The following is a 17,766-nucleotide window of genomic DNA, read 5'->3' as shown; positions in this document are numbered from 1 at the left end:
CCTCTCTTGCCCCTTGTCTTTCTACTGTGTGTCTTGTCAGCTTTTATTCATGAAGAACTAAATAGTAGGCCAGGCACAGTGGCTCATGCCTATAATCTTCGCACTCGGGAAGGCCAAGGCAGGCAGATTGCTTGAACTCAGGAGTTCAAGGACTAGCCTGAACAAATAGTTTTGAAATGTACCACTGCATCATGCACATTAGATGAGGTCCCCCCCCATATATCCTCCTTCCTCCCATATTCCCCCTCCCCTCCCCTCTCTCTCCTCTTCCCTTCTACTTTCTGGACTATAGTTATGTTTTGCCATTCATGTGAGTGTATAGGTGATTATATATTGATTTCATAGTAATATTGAGTACATTGGATACTTTCTTTTCCATTCTTGAGATACTTTACTAAGAAGAATATGTTCCAGCTCCATCCAGGTAAACAAACGATGTGAAGCCTCCATCTTTTTATGGCTGTATAGTATTCCATGATGTGCATATGCCACAATTTGTTAATACATTCATGGGTCAAAGGGCACTTGGGCTGTTTCCATGTCTTGGCTATTATGAATTGGGCTGCAATAAACATTCTGGTGCAAATGTCTTTGTTGTAATTTTTGATCATTTGAGTATATACCTAGTTGAGTAATTGCAGGATCAAATGGTAGGTCTACTTTTCATTCCTTTAGTATTCTCCATATTTCTTTCCAAAAGGGTCATATTAGCTTGCACTCCCACCAGCAGTGTAGAAACATTCCCTTCTCTCCGCATCCAAACCAACATCTGTAGTTTTGGGATTTTGTGATGTGGGCTGATCTCACTGGAGTTAGATGATATCTCAGAGTGGTTTTGATTTGCATTTCTTTGATGATTAAAGATGATGAGTTTTTTTTCATGTGTTTGTAGGTCATGCACCTGTCTTCATCAGAGAAATTTCTGTTCAAGTCTCTTGCCCACACAGAACAGGGTTATTTATTCTTTTCTTACTGATTAGTTTGAGTTCTCTGTAGATTCTAGTTATCAGACCTTTGTCGGAAGCATAACCTGCAAAAATTTTCTCCCATTCTGAAGGTTGTCTGTTTGCTTTACTTACTGTGTTCTTGGCTGTGCAAAAGCTTTTTAGTTTGATCGGTTCCCAGTAATGTATTTTTGTGTTGCTTCAATTGCCCAGGGGGTCCTCCTTATTCTCCCAGGCCAATTTCTTCTGGTGTTTTCCCTGCACTCTCTTCTAATATTTTTATAGTTTCATGTCTTAAGTTTAAATCTTTTATCCTGTGAGAATCAATTTTTGTTAATGATGAAAAGTGGGGTCCAGTTTCAGTCTTCTACAGGTCGCCAGCCAGTTCACCCAGCACTATTTATTAAATAGGGAGTCTTTCCCCCACTGAATATTTTTGATAGGCTTGTCAGAAATCAAATGATGATAAGTAGCTGGGTTCATCTCTTGGTTCTCTATTCTGTTCCATAAATCTACCACTCTGTTTTTGTTCCAGTACCATGCTGTTTTGATTACTATAGATATTATCAGCCTGAAGTCTGATAATATGATACCTCTTGATTTGTTCTTATTTCTGAGTAATGTATTTGCTATTTGTGGTATTTTCTGATTCTGTGTAAAATGAAGTACTATTTTTTCAAGTTCTTTAAAGTATAACAATAGTGCTTTAATAGGGATTGCATTAAATCTGTAGATTGCTTTGAGTAGTATGGACATTTTAACAATGTTGATTCTTCCCAGCAATGAGCATGGTATATTTTTCCATTTGTTAACATCTTCAGCTATTTCTTTTCTCAGAGTTTCATAGTTGTCTTTATAGAGATCTTTCACATCCTTTGTTAGGTAAATTCCCAGATATTTCATCTTCTTTGGCACTATTGTAAAAGGAATAGAGTCCTCGACTATATTTTCAGCTTGACTATTGTTGGTGTCTATAAAAGCTACTGACTTGTAAGTATTGATTTTGTATCCTGAGACACTACTGTATTCCTTGATCACTTCTAAGAGTTTTGAAGTTGAGTCCCTGGGATTTTCCAGGTATAGGATCATATCACCAGCAAGAGTGAGAGTTTGATCTCCTCTGACCCTATTTGGATACCCTTGATCTCCTTCTCTTGCCTGATTGTGATGGCTAAGACTTCCATTACTATCTTGAATAGCAGTGGAGACAGTGAGCATCCTTGCCTCATTCCTGATCTGAGTGGAAATGTTTTCAATTTTATACCAGTCAATATGGTATTGGCTGTGGATTTGCTATAGATAGCTTCTATCAGTTTAAGAAATGTCCCTTCTGTGCCTATTTTCTTAAGTGTTCTGATTGTGAGTAGAGTGCTGTGACATCACAGCTCACAGCAACCTCCAACTCTTGGGCTCAAGTGATTTTCCTGCCTCCACCTCCCAAAGCTGCGACTATAGGCACCCACCATAACACCTGGCTATTTTTTGGTTGCAGCCATCGTTGTTTGGTGGGCCTGGGCTGCATTCGAACCTGCCAGCTCAGGTGTATGTGGCTGGTGCCTTAGCCACTTGAGCCACAGGCACCAAGCCTCCTTTATCATTTCTGATAGACAGTATTAAAGATTTTACTTTTCTATTTCTGGTCAGGTTGGTCAAAGGTTTATCAACTTTGTTAATCTTTTCAAGCCAACTATTAGTTGGGCAGCGCCTATGGCTCAAGGAGTAGGGTGCTGGCCCCATATATCAGGGGTGGAGGGTTTGAGCCCAGCCCTGGCCAAAACTGCAAAAAAACAAAACAAAAAAAAACACAACTTTTTGTTTCATTGATCTTTTGAATGATTCTTTTATTTTCAATTTCATTTAACTCTTCCCTAATTTTTGTTATTTCTTTTTTTCTGCTGGGTTAGAATGTTCTTCCTTTTCCAGTTGCTTGAGATGATCTATTAAGTTGTTGGCTTCGTCTCTTACTGTTTTTCTGATTAAGGCTTCCACTGCTACAAATTTCCCTCTTAGGACTGCCTTTGCAATATCCCATAGGTTTTGATAGTTTGTGTCTTCGTTATCCTTTTGTTCCAAAAATTTGGTGAGTTCTTCTTAATCTCGTCTTTGACCCAGCTGTCATTCAGCCTAAGATTATTTAGTTTCCATGACTTTGTTTGAGTATGAAGATTTCTGCTGCTGTTGAGTTCAACTTTTATTCCAGGATGGTCTGAGAAGACACAAGGAATAATTTCTATACTTTTAAATTTGCTGAGGTTAAACTTATATCCTAGGATATGATCTGTTTTGGAGGAAGACCCGTGAGCTGATGAGAAGAATGTATATTCAGTTTTATTAGGCTGAAATGTTCTGTAGAGGTCAGTAAAGTCCATTTGTTCACAGGTCAGTTTATGTCTAATATTTATTTGTTTCGTTTCTTCTTGGAGGATCTATCCAAAACTGTCAAAGGGGTATTAAAATCTCCAACTATTAAAAAAGAAATCTCCAACTATTATAGTGCAGGAAGAGATCAAGTTGTTCGTATTCATTAGAGTCTGCTTTATGAATTGAGGAGCATTCTGGTAGGGTGCATAAATGTTAATTATCAAAATCTCTTCATGTTGGGTGTTTCCCTTGACAAATGTGTAGTGACATTCCTTATCTTTCTTTATCTTTGTTGGTTTAAAGCCAATTGTATCTACTAAAATTGCAACCCCTGGTTTTTTCTGGTTTCCATTTGCCTGTCATATACAAGTCCATCCCTTCACCCTGAGTCTATTTTTATCCTTTTAGGTGAGGTGAGATTCCTGTATACAGCAGAGATCTGGTCTGAGTTTATGTATTCAGTCAGCCAGCCTATGCCTCTTTAGAGGACAATTTAAACCATTCACATTAATTGAGAAAATTGATAAGCCTGGTTGTGTTTTGGATGTCATGATTTTTGGATGTCCAGTGGACATTTTTAATCCTTTCACCAAGTGGAAGTTGGGTTTTGTTCAAAAATTTCTGAGTGAGTTTACTTTGGAGGTAGAGTGTTGCACTGATCATTGTGGAGGATGGGTCTGAGAATATCCTGGAGAGCTTGTTTAGTTATGGCAAATTTCTTCAACATGTCTATGTCTTAAAGTATTTAATCTTCTCCATCATAAATGAAACTCAGTTTAGCTGGATATAGGATCCTGAGCTGGAAGTTGTTTTGTTTTAGGAGATTAAAGATCGATGACCATCTTCTTCTGGCTTGAAATGTTTTGGTTGAGAGATCTGCAGTCATTCTGATATTTCTCCCTTTGTAGGTGATGCTTTTCTTACATCTGGCTGCTTGAAGAATTTTCTCCTTCATCTTAACTTCGGCAAAGTTAATCACAATGTGTCTAGGAGATGTTTTATTTGGATTGAGTCTTACTGGGGTTCTGAAACTGTTTGCTATCTGAAGTTCTGTATCTCTTGCAATGTTTGAGAAATTCTCCAAAATCTCTTGGAGTAGAGCATCTGTACCTTTAGAACCATCCTCTTGTCCTTTGGGAATTCCTATAAGACAAATGTTTGATCTTTTGGAGTGATCCCACAACTCTCTCAGGGAATGATCAGTTTTTGTTCTCCATTTTCTGTCTGTTTGAGTATTTGGGAATGTTCAAAAGCTTTGTCTTCAGTTTCAGAGATCCTTTCTTCTGCCTGGTCAACTCTATTACTGAGGGATTCTACTGTATTTTGGAGCTCCTCAACTAACTTTTTCATTTCCTTGAACTCTGCTCTTTTCTCATTATGTCCATATCTTTGGTGCTTGGGCTTTGAATTCATTAATTTCTTGAACTACTCTTTGGAATTCAATTTCTATCTTTTCTTCCATTCTGTTTATCCTATTTGCCATCCATATTCCGAATTCGATTTCTGACATTGCTGCCATTTGTCTATGCATGGCATCTTCAGTTGTATCTCCTTTGTCATTTCTTAGGGGGGTGATCTACTCTGGTTATTCATGTTGCCAGAGTTCTTCTGTTGGTTCCACACTATATTTATTTTCCACTATTTGGTTATTAAAACTGGTAGGGTGAGATTGAATTGAGGTTTCCAGGTAGTAGAGATAGCCCCTTACCAGAGCGCTAGGCTTTGTAATTGTGGCTTATCTCCTACAACCTTATAAAGGTCCCTTTCAGAGTTTTGACTAGAGACTCTGAGGACCTACTTGGTAAGATAGGTCTAGTCTACAAGCTAGCTCTATTTTGATATCAGCCAAACTCTACCCTGTCCTAAGAAACCACAGTATTCAGTTTACATCTCAATTGTGAAGAGATACAAACACCTGTGGTGCCCAGCCCCCACCCTTCAGTTCTTTTCTGCTACAGAACTTCGAAGGTCAACCTCAGAATGTCCCCAAGTGGACAGCCTCAGACACGGGTTCCAATTAAATTGTCTCAGGCAGTGCAAACCCTGCTCAACAGAGAGGAATTCAGGGGTTTCCAATAGCACAATTGGAGCCAGGGATCCATACTCCCGCCCACCAGGCTCGTCCACACTATTGTCTGCTTCTCTGCTCACAGGCCCAGTTGGAGCCAGTGGCTATGCCCCTGCCCACCAGTCTCAGTCCACACCCAGCTAGCCTCTGATTGCCAGACCAGTTGGAGTCAGGGGACCACGCCCTTGCCTGCCGGTCTCAGTCCACTACCTGGCAAGCCTCTGTTTGCAGGTTCTGTTAGAGTCAGGGCACCACAACCTGCCCACAGGTTTCAGTCCTCACCCCGTGAGCCTCTGCTCACTAGCCCCACTGGAAACAGGGGACCACGCCCTAGCCCTCAGGTCTTTGTTCACACCCAAAAAGCCACTGCTTGGGGGGTTCTGTTGGAATCAAGGGACCACGCCCTTGCTCTTAGGTTTCAGTCCATGCCTAGCAAGCCTCTGCTTACAGGCCCAGCAGGGGCTGGGAATCAGCCCTGTCTACCAAAGTCAGTCCACATGGGGCAACCACTCTCCCGCTGTGGATGCTGTTAGAGCTGGGGGTTCTGCACCCCATCCGCCAGACACAGCTAAAACCAAGGGTCAACACCACAACTGGCCAGGCATTGTCAAACCAGGGGACTGCTCCTCCTCCTGCTAAGTGTCCCTTTCTTCCCATACCCACTTTCTTCCCCGTTAGTCACAGATTCTGTCCTAATGGTTGGCGGTCCACACTATGCCCAGATCTTTCAGGACAAGACCAAACAAGTACTGCAGGGGCCAGAACTTCAGACTACCATGTGAAGGGGAAATGGTGGACTGGGAGTTTGGATTTGTTGGGGAAAATATCTCTACAATTTTATGCCTGGTGGGGTGGTAATTAGGTTCATAAGTGGGACCTCCCTGGAGAAAGAGACCGGGAGTTTAGCGGCTCTCTCCAGCAAGGTAAAATGAGAGGTCTTTTGTTCCCTGCTCCTTCCCAGATAACCTGCAGCTGGCACCCTGCTTGGTAAAGGGGTCTCCCGTCCTCTAGTTGATAGGCTTTGTACCTGTAATTGTTTTCTTGAATGCCCTTCCTTGGAGTTACAGCTTTCCAAACTTCTTTCTTGGCTCAGCTCCCCACCTTTGGCTTCATAGAGTCCAATTCCATCCAGTTTTTTTTCTTCATCTAATCAGGAGCTGCTGAGAGTTGCTATCAGTCAGCATCTTCCCAGAATTCTCAGAAAAGCCTTTTTAAAACAAAGGTTGGGAAGCTTTTTACTACTGATTCAGTCCCACTACTCATTGTCTGTTTGAGTTTTCTATTTATGCCAAATTCAATTGTAAATTTTACATTTCTGGGGCTTATGCATTTCCTTTAAATTTTCTAATTTGTTAGCATGTTGTTGTTCATAATAGATTCTGATGATCTTTGGTATTTCTGTGGTATCAGTTGGAATGTTTCCTTTTTCATTTCTGATTTTATTTATTTGGCTCTTTTTGGGGGGGTTAGTGTAGCTAGTGATTTATCAATTTTGTTTATCTTTTCAAAGAACCAACATTTTATTTCATTGATCCTTTATATTGTGTTTTTAGTGTCTATTTTGTTTAATTCTACTCTGATTTTTATTTATTCTACTAATTTTGGGTTTGGTTTGTTCTTGCTTTTCTAGTTCCTTGAGGTCTGTTGTTAGACTGTTTATTTGAAATATTCTTATATTTTTAATGAAGCTGTGTATTGCTATAATATTCCCTCTTATTGCTGCTTTTTCTGTATCTCACAGGTTTTGGTATGATGTATGTGTGTGTGTGTGTGTGTTTTAATCTATTATAGAATTGCTAGGAGAAAGGTATGTTGTGTTTTCATTTTATTTCCATCATTATTTCTTCATTGACCAATGCTTATTGCTCAGGATAGTTTACAGAGTTCCTCTTGGTATTGATTTCTAATTTTATTCCATTGTAGTCTGAAAAGATACTTGATATGATTTTGAGTTTTTAATTTTTTGTATATTTTCATGATGATAAATGTCATCCTTTTTCTTTCAGGTTTAGGGGCTACTTGAGCATTTCTTGTGGGGATGGTCTAGTGGTTATGAATTTCCTTAGCTTTTGTATCTAAAAGACTTTATGAAAGATAATTTTGCTGAATATAGTATCCTTGGCTTCTAGTATCTTTCTTTTAGCACTTTGAATGTGTTATCTTTTTCTTTCTTTATAAGGTATCTTCTGGAAATTCACTGTTAGTGTGATGGGAATTCCTTTATAGGTGACTGAATGCTTTTTTCTTGCCACTTTAGGATTCCTTTTTTGTCACGGACTTTATACAATTTCTCAATAATGTGCCTTAGAGAAGAAGACCTTTTTACATTATTGTCTGTTTGGGGATTGATAGGCCTCTGGTATCTGAATGTCTAAAAATCTTGCTAGATTTAAGAAGTTTTGTATTTATTATTTCATTAAATAAGTTTCTGTACCTTTCGTATTCTCTTCACCTTCTGGGATTATGTTAATTTATACATTTGGTCAGTTTATGGTGTCCCATATATCATGAAGGCTTTGTTCATCTTTTTAAACTGTTTCTTGTATTTTTGTCTGATTCTTTCTTTTTTTTTTTTTTTTTTTTTTGAGACCAAGCCTCAAGCTATCCCCTTGGGTAGAGTACTGTGGCATCACAGCTCACAGCAACCTCCAACTCCTGGTCTCCAGTGAGTCTCCTGCCTCCACCTCCCAAGTAGCTGGGACCACAGGTGCCCACCACAATGCCTGGCTATTTTTTGGTTGCAGCCGTCATTGTTGTTTGGCAGGCCCGGGCTGGATTTGAACCCGCCACCCTAGGTGCATGTGGCTGACGCCCCAGCCACCTGAACCACAGGCGCCAAGCCTTCTGATTCTTTCTTTTGATTGATTTAGTCTTCTGTTGAAGCTTTCTAATGTATTTTGTAGTTCATGTAATAAATTCTTAGGTTATAGAACTTCTGTTTGGTTCTTTTTTATATCAATTTCTTTGGTAAATTTCTCATTTATATTCTAGATTGTTTTTCTGATTTCTTTATATTGTTTTTTGTAATTCTCTTATATCTCACTGAGCTTCTTGAGAATCAATAATTTGAATTTTTTTCAGGATTTATGATTTTTGATTTTTTCTTTGGGATCTGTTTATGGGGAATTTTTGTGTTCCTTTATCATATTTCCTTACATTTTAATGTTTTCTGTGTCCTTATATTGGTATCTATTCTTTAGGTATATTAGCTGCTTCTTCCCATTTTTTGAATTTGATTTTATAGAGAAGGACTTTTTCTTGAGGATGAATCTATGGTTTTAGTTGAGTAGGTCACTTTTGCTTTCGCTCTGGATGTATGCATAGTTTAGTCTCTGTATGATTTCTTTGGCTGTAAACAGTGTCAAAGGTGTCTAAGATTTCCTTTGCTAGTAGAGGCTGTTGTGTAATTTTGCTGGGCAATGGGATATCTGGTAGGCCAGTCCTTGGGCCCTAGGGTAACATATGCTGGCACCATTATTAGCAGGTCCAGAGGGGCTGATTCTCTGGCCTCTGGCAGCTTTCTCAGATGCTGACAGTGGCAGCCATGGGCTTGGCAGGTGAGCAGATTCTCAGGCCCCTGTGCTGGTATGGTATAGGCCTGTAATCCCCAACCCCCAGGCTGCAGACTGGTACTGTTAGGAAGCAGGCCATATAGCAGGAGGTAAGCAGTGGGTGAGTGGAGCTTCATCTGTATAGCTGCTCCCCATCACTTGCATTACACCTGAACTTAATCTCAGTGGTGGTAGCAATAGTGAACCCTATTGTAAACTGTGCACACAAGGGACCTAGATTGCATGTACCTTATGAGAACCTAATGCCTAATGATCTGAGATAGAGATGTAATCTGACTGAATCATCTTCAAAATATCAGCACCACTACCATTCTTAGGAAAAACTGTCTTCCATGAGTCCAATCCCATTGCCAAAAAGGTTGGGGACTGCTGGTGTGGGCAATGGCAGTGGCAGGATGGCCCTTCTGGATCCCAAGTGGTGTGCACTGGTGTTGGCAGTGGCTACAATGGGCTGGGCAGGTCAGTATTCAGGCCTGCAGGTGTCACATGCAAGTAGGTGCCAAGTATAGTGGTAAGCCAGATGGGTAGGCCTAGCCTCAGGCCACAGGAAGAGTGGTCACATGCCAATGGTGGTGTTCTATGCTGAGAAATTCCCTGGCTTGTGTGCTCTGCCATAGAGCAAGAGGCAGAACCAGCCTAAGGTGGCCTGTCCTCAGGCCTTCTGATGATGTACAGACACTGGCCATGGTAGGCAGGTATAAGGCAATTCCAAGGCTACTGACAGAATGCTTAGGTGGTGAGTGGCAGCATCAGCACCGCTATCCTGCCACTGAATAGAGGTGAATCATCTCAGGGAATGTGAGAGACTCAGCATGAGCTCCTTCCTAGGGTAATACCCTTGTGTAATCTCCTGGTAACTCCCTATGCTAGTTGCAGGGCCTGTGAATATCAAGGAACGCTTCAAGCCAGGCACCAGCTTGCCTGTAATCCTAGCACTCTGGGAGGCTAAGGCAGTTGGACTGTTGGAACCCAGGAGTTTGAGACCAGCTTGAGTAAGAGCGAGGCCTATCTATATTAAAAATACAAAAAAATGGCTGGGTATGGTGGTATGCACCTGTAGTTCCAGCTACTCAGGAGGTTGAGGCAAGAGGATCGCTTGAGCCCAAGAGTTTGAGGTTACTGTGAGCTGCAATGCCATTGCACTCTACCCAGGGCAACCAAATGAGATTCTGACTAAAAAGGGTTGGGGGTCTCTACAGCAACCAGGATTGCAGTGGTTTGTGGTGAGAATGTGGACTTCTAAGGTTCACTTACTCTTTCCCACGTGGGGAAGTCTCTCTCACCTCCTGGATGATAACTGGCTAAGCAGGCTCAGAATTGCTGCATCTTTAGAATTCTGCCTATTAAAATTATCATCCAATTCAATAAGGTTTTCAAAAATTGAACACATTATTCTCATGGCACTGTGCTAGGACCTAAAGATTTAAAATGTATAGTCAACTACCTTTAAGGAATATGTACTCTAGTTGTATGCCATCAATTTTTTATTTTTTTATTTTTTTTAGAGACAGAGTCTCACTTTATCACCCTTGGTAGAGTGCCGTGGCATCACAGCTCACAACCTCCAACTCCTGGACTTAGGCAATTCTCTTGCCTCAGCCTCCTGAGTAGCTGGGACTATAGGCACCCACCACAACACCTGGCTATTTTCTTTTTGTTGCAGTTTGGCCAGGGCCGGGTTCGAACCCGCCACCCTCAGTGTATGGGGCCAGCACCCTACTCCCTGAGCCATAGGTGCCACCCAAAAGCCATCAATTTAAAAGAAGTGTTTATGTGGAATGAGTTCTGTGCAGGATTTGTTTTAAAGTACTTTTCTAGTCATAACATCTGGATTTAGCCAATTCTTCAAAATTATTCTTGTTCACTTTTGTTTTTTAATAAACCCAGCATATTTTCTGGTAGTATTGATAGTATTGATATACCACTTGCTAATATTGATACACCATATATCAGTGATTTTCAGCTGGTATGCCACAGCACACTGGTGTACTATGAGAGGATCTTAAATGTGCCATGAAAATTTTTAAAGATTGTTAATTATATTCAAAAGAAGTTCAAAGTACAGTAAGTATATTCTTTTTTTTTTTACTCTCTTTCTTAGCATAATTTAAGTGTGCTATAGAAGTTTAACTATAGGTTCAAGTGTGCCATAAGATAAAAAAGGTTGAAAAACACTGCCATAGATTAACAGGTTTTTGAAATATTTTTTGAATAAGTAAAACAATTTTCTCTGATTTATGGCTTCAGTAAATTTTGGTGGAAGAGGAAAACCTGTAAAAGAAAACTTACCCCATTGAGATTGAAGACTTGAGCCAAATTTCTCTTTATGCCAATAATACTACTTCAGTGTAAGCATTTCTCCTGTACAATGTGCCAATTCTCTCATCTTTAAATGAACCAAAGAGAAATGTGCTGTAACAGTAGAAGTATTTTAACCTAATAACCAAGTCAGCTAAGTGATTTTAATATATTTCTCAATAATGTTTTCCTAGTCTGGCTATAATCCAATTCACTTCATTAAGTTTTATATTCTCTTATATTGTGATTCATTTGAGAAATTAATAGCCTCAGCATTTTATAGTAGTCACTCTGTCTATTTCAGTTAGGAAGATAGAAGGCTTTTAGTCTAAGTAATTTTTTTTTTAAATAGAGAGCTCAATAAGCCATTTTCTCATCTGAAATAAAAGAAATTTAATGAGAATACAGATCAAATTCTGTTATTAGATCCTTCTGTGTTGGTATCACTAGTTAAAAATAAAAAAAGAAAGAGGAACTGGACGTGGTGGCTCACCCCTATAATCCTAGCACTGTGGGAGGCCAAGGCAGAGGTATTGCTTGAGCTCACAGGTTTGAGACCAGCCTGAGCAAGAGCTAGACCCTCTCTCTAAAAAAATAGCTGGGTATTGTGGCGGGTGCCTGTAGTCCCAGCTACTTGGAGGCTGAGGCAAGAGAATCGCTTAAGCCCAGGAATTTGAGGTTGCTGTGAGCTGTAATGCCACAGCACTCTACCAAGGATGACAAAGTGAGACTCTGGGGCGGTGCCTATGCCTCAGTGGGTAGGCCACTGGCCCCATATACCAAGGGTGGCGGGTTCAAACCCAGCCCTGGCCAAACTGCAACAAAAAGAAAATAGCCAGGCATTGTGGCAGGTACCTGTAGTCCCAGCTACTTGGGAGGCTGAGGCAAGAAAATCACCTAAGCCCAAGAATTAGAGGTTGATGTGAACTGTGACACTACAGCACTCTACTGAGGGCGATAGAATAAGATTCTGTCCCCCCCCAAAAAAAAGAAAGAAAGAAAAAAATTCTGTCACTAGAAAAGTTTTGTGTATAATAAGCCATGCAAACAGTATTTTGATGCATATAAATTGGTACATATGCATATATGTTTGTACCAATTTATATGTACCAAAGTACTGTTTGTGTGGCTTTTTAAGCCTTAATGAATCAATTATATGTACCAGTATTTGGTACATATAAATTTTAATAAAATAATTTTTAAAAGCTTTTAGGATGCATTTTGCCCCATATTGTAATTGTCCTAATCAATATATTTACTTGTTTTCTGAGACAAAGTCTGTTTTTTTTTTTTTTTTTTTTTTTTTTTTTTTTTGAGACAGAGCCTCAAGCTGTCCCCCTAGGTAGAGTGCCTTGGCATTACAGCTCACAGCAACCTCCTACTCCTGGGCTCAAGCGAGTCTCCTGCCTCCGCCTCCCAAGTAGCTGGGACCACAGGCGCCCACCACAACGCCCGGCTATTTTTTGGTTGCAGCCGTCATTGTGGGTCTGGGCTGGGGATTCGTACCCGCCACCTTAGGTGTACGTGGCTGGCGCCTTAGCCGGTTGAGCTATAGGCGCTGAGCCCAAAGTCTGTTTTTGAATGTGAAGGGGATCAGAGGAAGCCTGCCCAAAATATGTCACTTTGGCATAAGGATTATTTTGAGCTGAAGGCAATTGAGGAACAGCAGATGCACGAAAAGATCTAAAAACAGAACATAAATTTCCCTTTTGTAAGGGCTATTTTTACTTAGGTCTTCCTCTCTGTACCAGAAAGAAGATACCAAATCTGGAGAGAACTCTCATTACCTGAGATGACTTAAAACCTGCACAACAAACCTAATCAAGCAATTCTTATTTATCATACATTTCCTAGTCACCTTCCCACAACCCTCTGACCCCCGCCTCCCCAATAGAAAATCCTTTTCTCCACATGTTTTTGAAATGACATGCTTGTATAAGCTCCTGGGTCTATCTACCTTTTTGGGCTTTCACAGCTTTTCTGTGAAGCTCCTATATGCATATGTAATAAACCTTTCACATTTGTTGGTCTGCCTTTTGTCAGCCTAATTTGTAAGGCCACATACTGAAATAAGAGGATAGAAGAAAAGTTTTTTCCTCCCCTACAAATTATAGTTATTTTAACCTGTTGGAATAATTGCACAACAGTTGTTTTTTTCATGCACAGTCTACTTGGTTTCTCTGCCTCATTTGACATTGTAGACTGCCATGTCTCGATGTTCTTTCCTCTATGATCTTCTCAAATGCCATTTTCTAGATTCTGCTATCTCTGACAATTCATTGTTTCTTTTTTTTTTGAGACAGAGTCTCACTATGTAGCCATTGGTAGAGTGCAGTGGCATCACAACTCACAGCACCTCAAACTCTTAGGTTTAAGCCATTTTTTTGCCTTGGCCTCCCAAGTAGCTGGGACTACAGTCGCCCACCACAACACCCCGTTATTTTTTGGTTGTAGTTGGCCCGGGCTGGATTCTAACCCACCAGCTCCAGTATATGTGGCTGGCGTCCTAGCTGTTGAGCTATAGGCGCCAAGCCAACTCTGACAATTCTTATTTTGGGCTCTCTCATGGCCTTAGATGTTGTTGTCATTTCCTTGGACCTCTTCTTTTCTGTCTAATATGCTTAACTGATGGCCTTATCCATTCTCGCGGCTTCATTAATTGACTCCCAAATCTGTTCTCAAATGTTAGCCTCAACGTTGAATTCAAGATTTGTATTTGTATTGGTTTTATTTTGTTTTGTTTTTGAGAGAGAGTGAAGCTTTGACAATGGTATCATAGTTTACTATAATCTCAAACTCTGGGCTCAAGCAGTCCTCCTGCCTTAACCTCCTGTCTAGAGGGGACTAGAGATATGTATCACCACACCTGGCTAATTTTTTTATTTTTTGTAGAGATGGGGTCTTGCTTTTGCTCAGGCTGGTCTTGAACTCCTGGCTTTAAACAATCTTCCCCAGTTCGGCACCTGTAGCTTAAGTGGCTAAGGTGCCAGCCACATATACCAGAGCTGGCGGGGTTGAATCCAGCCCGTGCCCGCCAAACAAGAATGATGGCTGCAACCAAAAAATAGCTGGGCATTGTGGCGGGTGCCTGTAGTTCCAGCTACTTGGGAGACTGAGGCAGGAGAATCGCTTAAGCCCAGGAGTTGGAGGTTGCTGTGGGCTGTGATACCACAGCACTCTACCCAGGGCAACAGCTTGAGGCTCTGTCTCAAAAAAAAAAAAAGAAAAAACAACAATCCTCCTGCTTCTGCCTCCCAAAATGCTAGGATTACAGGCATAATCCTGTATTTGTATTTTTGTATTGTGCCCAGTCTGTATTTGTGTTTTTAACTGCCTTCTGTACACCTCTACCTAGATTTATAAAACCCCAAAATACATAGTCTTCTATTCTTGGTCCTATATTCCTGTTCATATTTAATAGTGTCATTGTCTACCCATTTTCCCAAGCTTGAAATCTCAGAGTTATTCTCAATTCCTCTCTCTCACTCCTTTCATATTCAGTGACTAATCTTAAAATTCTCTGTCAGCGGTATCTTCAATCTAAGCCATATTTTCTGTCCTATCTGCCATTGCTATAGGTTAGGTTTGCATCCTCTTTCATGTGAACTATTTAAACAGCCTGCTAACTGGCTTTCTTTCTATTTTCCCTGATCTCATCCATCCTCTGCAGAACCCGAATACAACAGTGAAAGAATCTTGTCAATACCACAGGCTTGCTTTTGCCTGTCAACTAATGCCTTGAACTAGCAAACAACTCCCATGGCATCGTTAGTTACCCTGTGATCAGTTTGGGTTGGTGTAGCTGTATCAAACACTTCTCTTTCCTGATCATTAAAAGCACAGTATGGGACTCAAAAGAGAAAAGAAACTTCTTATCTTAGGAATGTGAGCCCCTTTAAATTATTAGAGAGGCATTAGAATGAAAAAGCAGTCATCCCTCTTCCTTGAGCTAAATAATTATCTCTTAAAGCCACTTGCTATATGAGCTCTCGCCTGATGCCAAGAAGCCGTAAAATACTGTACACTAGGCACCATAATTCATACCCTTTAGTTCAGCAGACATACTGTCTGTTAACCAGTGAGCATTGCTATCAAACAACTCAGCCCATTTTTTGTTCCCTTTTATCCTTAAAAAAAACCTGCTTGTAACCAAGACCAATGGAGCTCGTATCTAAGGTTACTAGGGTCTAAGTCTTCTAAGCCGCTGTCCTCATTTTGGCTCAAGTAAACTCTTTAAATTATGGTGTAGTTTGTGCCTCAGCCTCTTCCTTTTATGTCAACAGTAGTAAAGACTAAAAGTGAAGGCTAGGTGCTCATGCCTATAATCTCAGCAGTTTGGGAGGCCAGGGTGGAAGGACCACTTGAGGCCAGGAGTTCAAGACCAGTTTGGACGACATAATGAGACCCTGTCTCTACAAAAAATTTTAAAACTTAGCCAGGCATGGTGACATGTGCCAGTAGTCCCAGCTGCTTGGGAGGTTGAAGTGGGAGGATCATTCAAGTGCAGGAATTGGAGGCTGCAGTGAGCTATGACTATGCTTATAGCACTTCAGACTGGGTGACAGTATGAGACCTTATCTCTAAAAAAAGAAAAAAAGTGAAGTTTAGTTGTTTGTGTGTTTGTTTTTGTCATATTTAACACTGAATTAAGCAGAATATTCACCAAAAAAATCAAGAGCTATCTTAGCATAAATTTAAAAATTATCTTTATGTATAAACTATCAGGAAAAGATTTATAGTGGAGTATTTTCCAAATACATTCATTAATACATGAATAATTAGCATATTGACCCATTTCCAGGATTAAATTCCCATATAAAAATTCTGTAGAGTTGAATGAAGACATTAGCAAATGGGTAGGAATAAAACTTTCCTTTGAAAAGAATTATTCCTTTTGTCTTTCATTGCCATTTAATTTTGCCAGAAACATGGTTTATTTTTAATGGGATTATGTTACACACAATTATTCTATCTTCCCCAGTTTTATTTTATTTATTTATTTATTTTACAGTTTTGGCCAGGGCCAGGCCTGAACCTGCCACCCCCGGTATATGGAACCAGTGCCCTACTCCTTGAGCCACAGGCACCGCCCAATATCTTCCCCAATTTTAAACCCAGTTTTGCTACTAGAACACACAGAAAGAAAACCTGTATGTCAGGACCTTACAATTTGAGTGTTATTTTTCTTAAAGGTCTTGTTCCTTAAAATGCATTAATCTCGGCACTTTAAGAGGCCAAGACAGAAGGATTGTTTGAGGCTGCAGGGAGTTATGATGAAGCTACTGCACTCCAACCTGGGTGACAGAGCAAGGGCCAGGCTCTTTAAAAAAAAAAAAAAATCCATTTTAGGATCCACGTGTAGGGAATCTCAACAGCCACAAGTCGGCCCTCCTCACTTACATAATGACTGAGTAATGTCCCTGCTTTCTTCTCTGAACTACTGTATTTCTAAATCAGAAAAGCCAAGGGTTCTTGGTAAAAGCTTTCGTGAATATGTTTGTATTCTCTCTTATTTGTGATTTGGAATGATATGTAAACATGAACCCAAAGATAGCTATGGACCCACATTTCTCCCTAGTGTAGAAATGGCTTCTGTGATCTTCATTATACAGCAAAATGATGAGCTCACAGTGATATTTCTTGTTCAGTTTTTCTTTGCTGGTGCTTTTGTCATTTTTTTTAATAAAACAGATATATTTCTGTTGGACTATCTGATACAGAGAATAGTGTGGCATATAGATGGATAGTATGAATGACAAATAATACAAATATATTTTATTTGAAATAAAAATGCTTACACAGCTCAGTGGGTCTCTTGGAAACAAACTTGCTTGAATGTATTACTGAGCAAAAACAAAGTTTAAGCAGAAATACCCTTCTTTTTTGACATGTATTTGGAGATAGGGAAGAAGACACTACTTGGTTTTTGAAAAAACTAATCTTCCGGGCAGCACCTGTGGCTCAAAGGAGTAGAGCACCGGCCCCATATACAAGAGGTGGCGGGTTCAAAAACAAAAACAAAAACTGACCTTCCCTAAGGCCTGGTCATAGAAGTGTAAACAATGTAAATGAATTACCAGCTGTCATATCCTTTCTATGTCACCTGTGCATTCTGAGATCACACACATACCTGCCAATATACCTGGGAAGGGTCGCTATATCACAGTTACATTGAGTTCTTGCCAGGCAGGACTGAGGAAGAGTAGTTCAGAACAAGGTTTACATCCTATTTAGAAGAAATCACAGTATTCCCTTAAATAACAGGTTACAATAGAAAGATACTGCCTGGAAGTTATCCTTTTCACTTTGGTTCACTTTTAGTTTCTGTTTGTGATTTACATTAGATGTTTGATTCATTTACTTACAGCACAATCCTGCAAAGTATTAAAGCACAAGATACTTACTATTCCTTCAACATCTGCATATTCAAGTTTTATATTCTACTACATCCATAGTATGTCAGTAGTTTTTAAGTGTTTTAAAAAAATAAAGGGGTAAAAACTTTTCTTTTTCCTTTTTCTTT

The 17,766-nt window shown here is 40.0% G+C and overlaps 1 protein-coding gene across 1 annotated transcript in view; it reads left to right on the top strand.

Annotated features, from left to right (window-relative positions):
* The window catches only part of CCDC18 (coiled-coil domain containing 18), a 149,211-nt gene that overhangs the window by 109,213 nt on the left and 22,232 nt on the right, over positions 1-17,766 (top strand). The window lies entirely within an intron of this gene.

This window comes from Otolemur garnettii, unplaced genomic scaffold (genome assembly GCF_000181295.1).
Source record: "Otolemur garnettii isolate 467f Iridium unplaced genomic scaffold, OtoGar3 scaffold00010, whole genome shotgun sequence".
In the NCBI taxonomy this organism is placed as follows: domain Eukaryota; kingdom Metazoa; phylum Chordata; class Mammalia; order Primates; family Galagidae; genus Otolemur; species Otolemur garnettii.
This window is presented reverse-complemented; position numbering and strand designations above follow the sequence as displayed.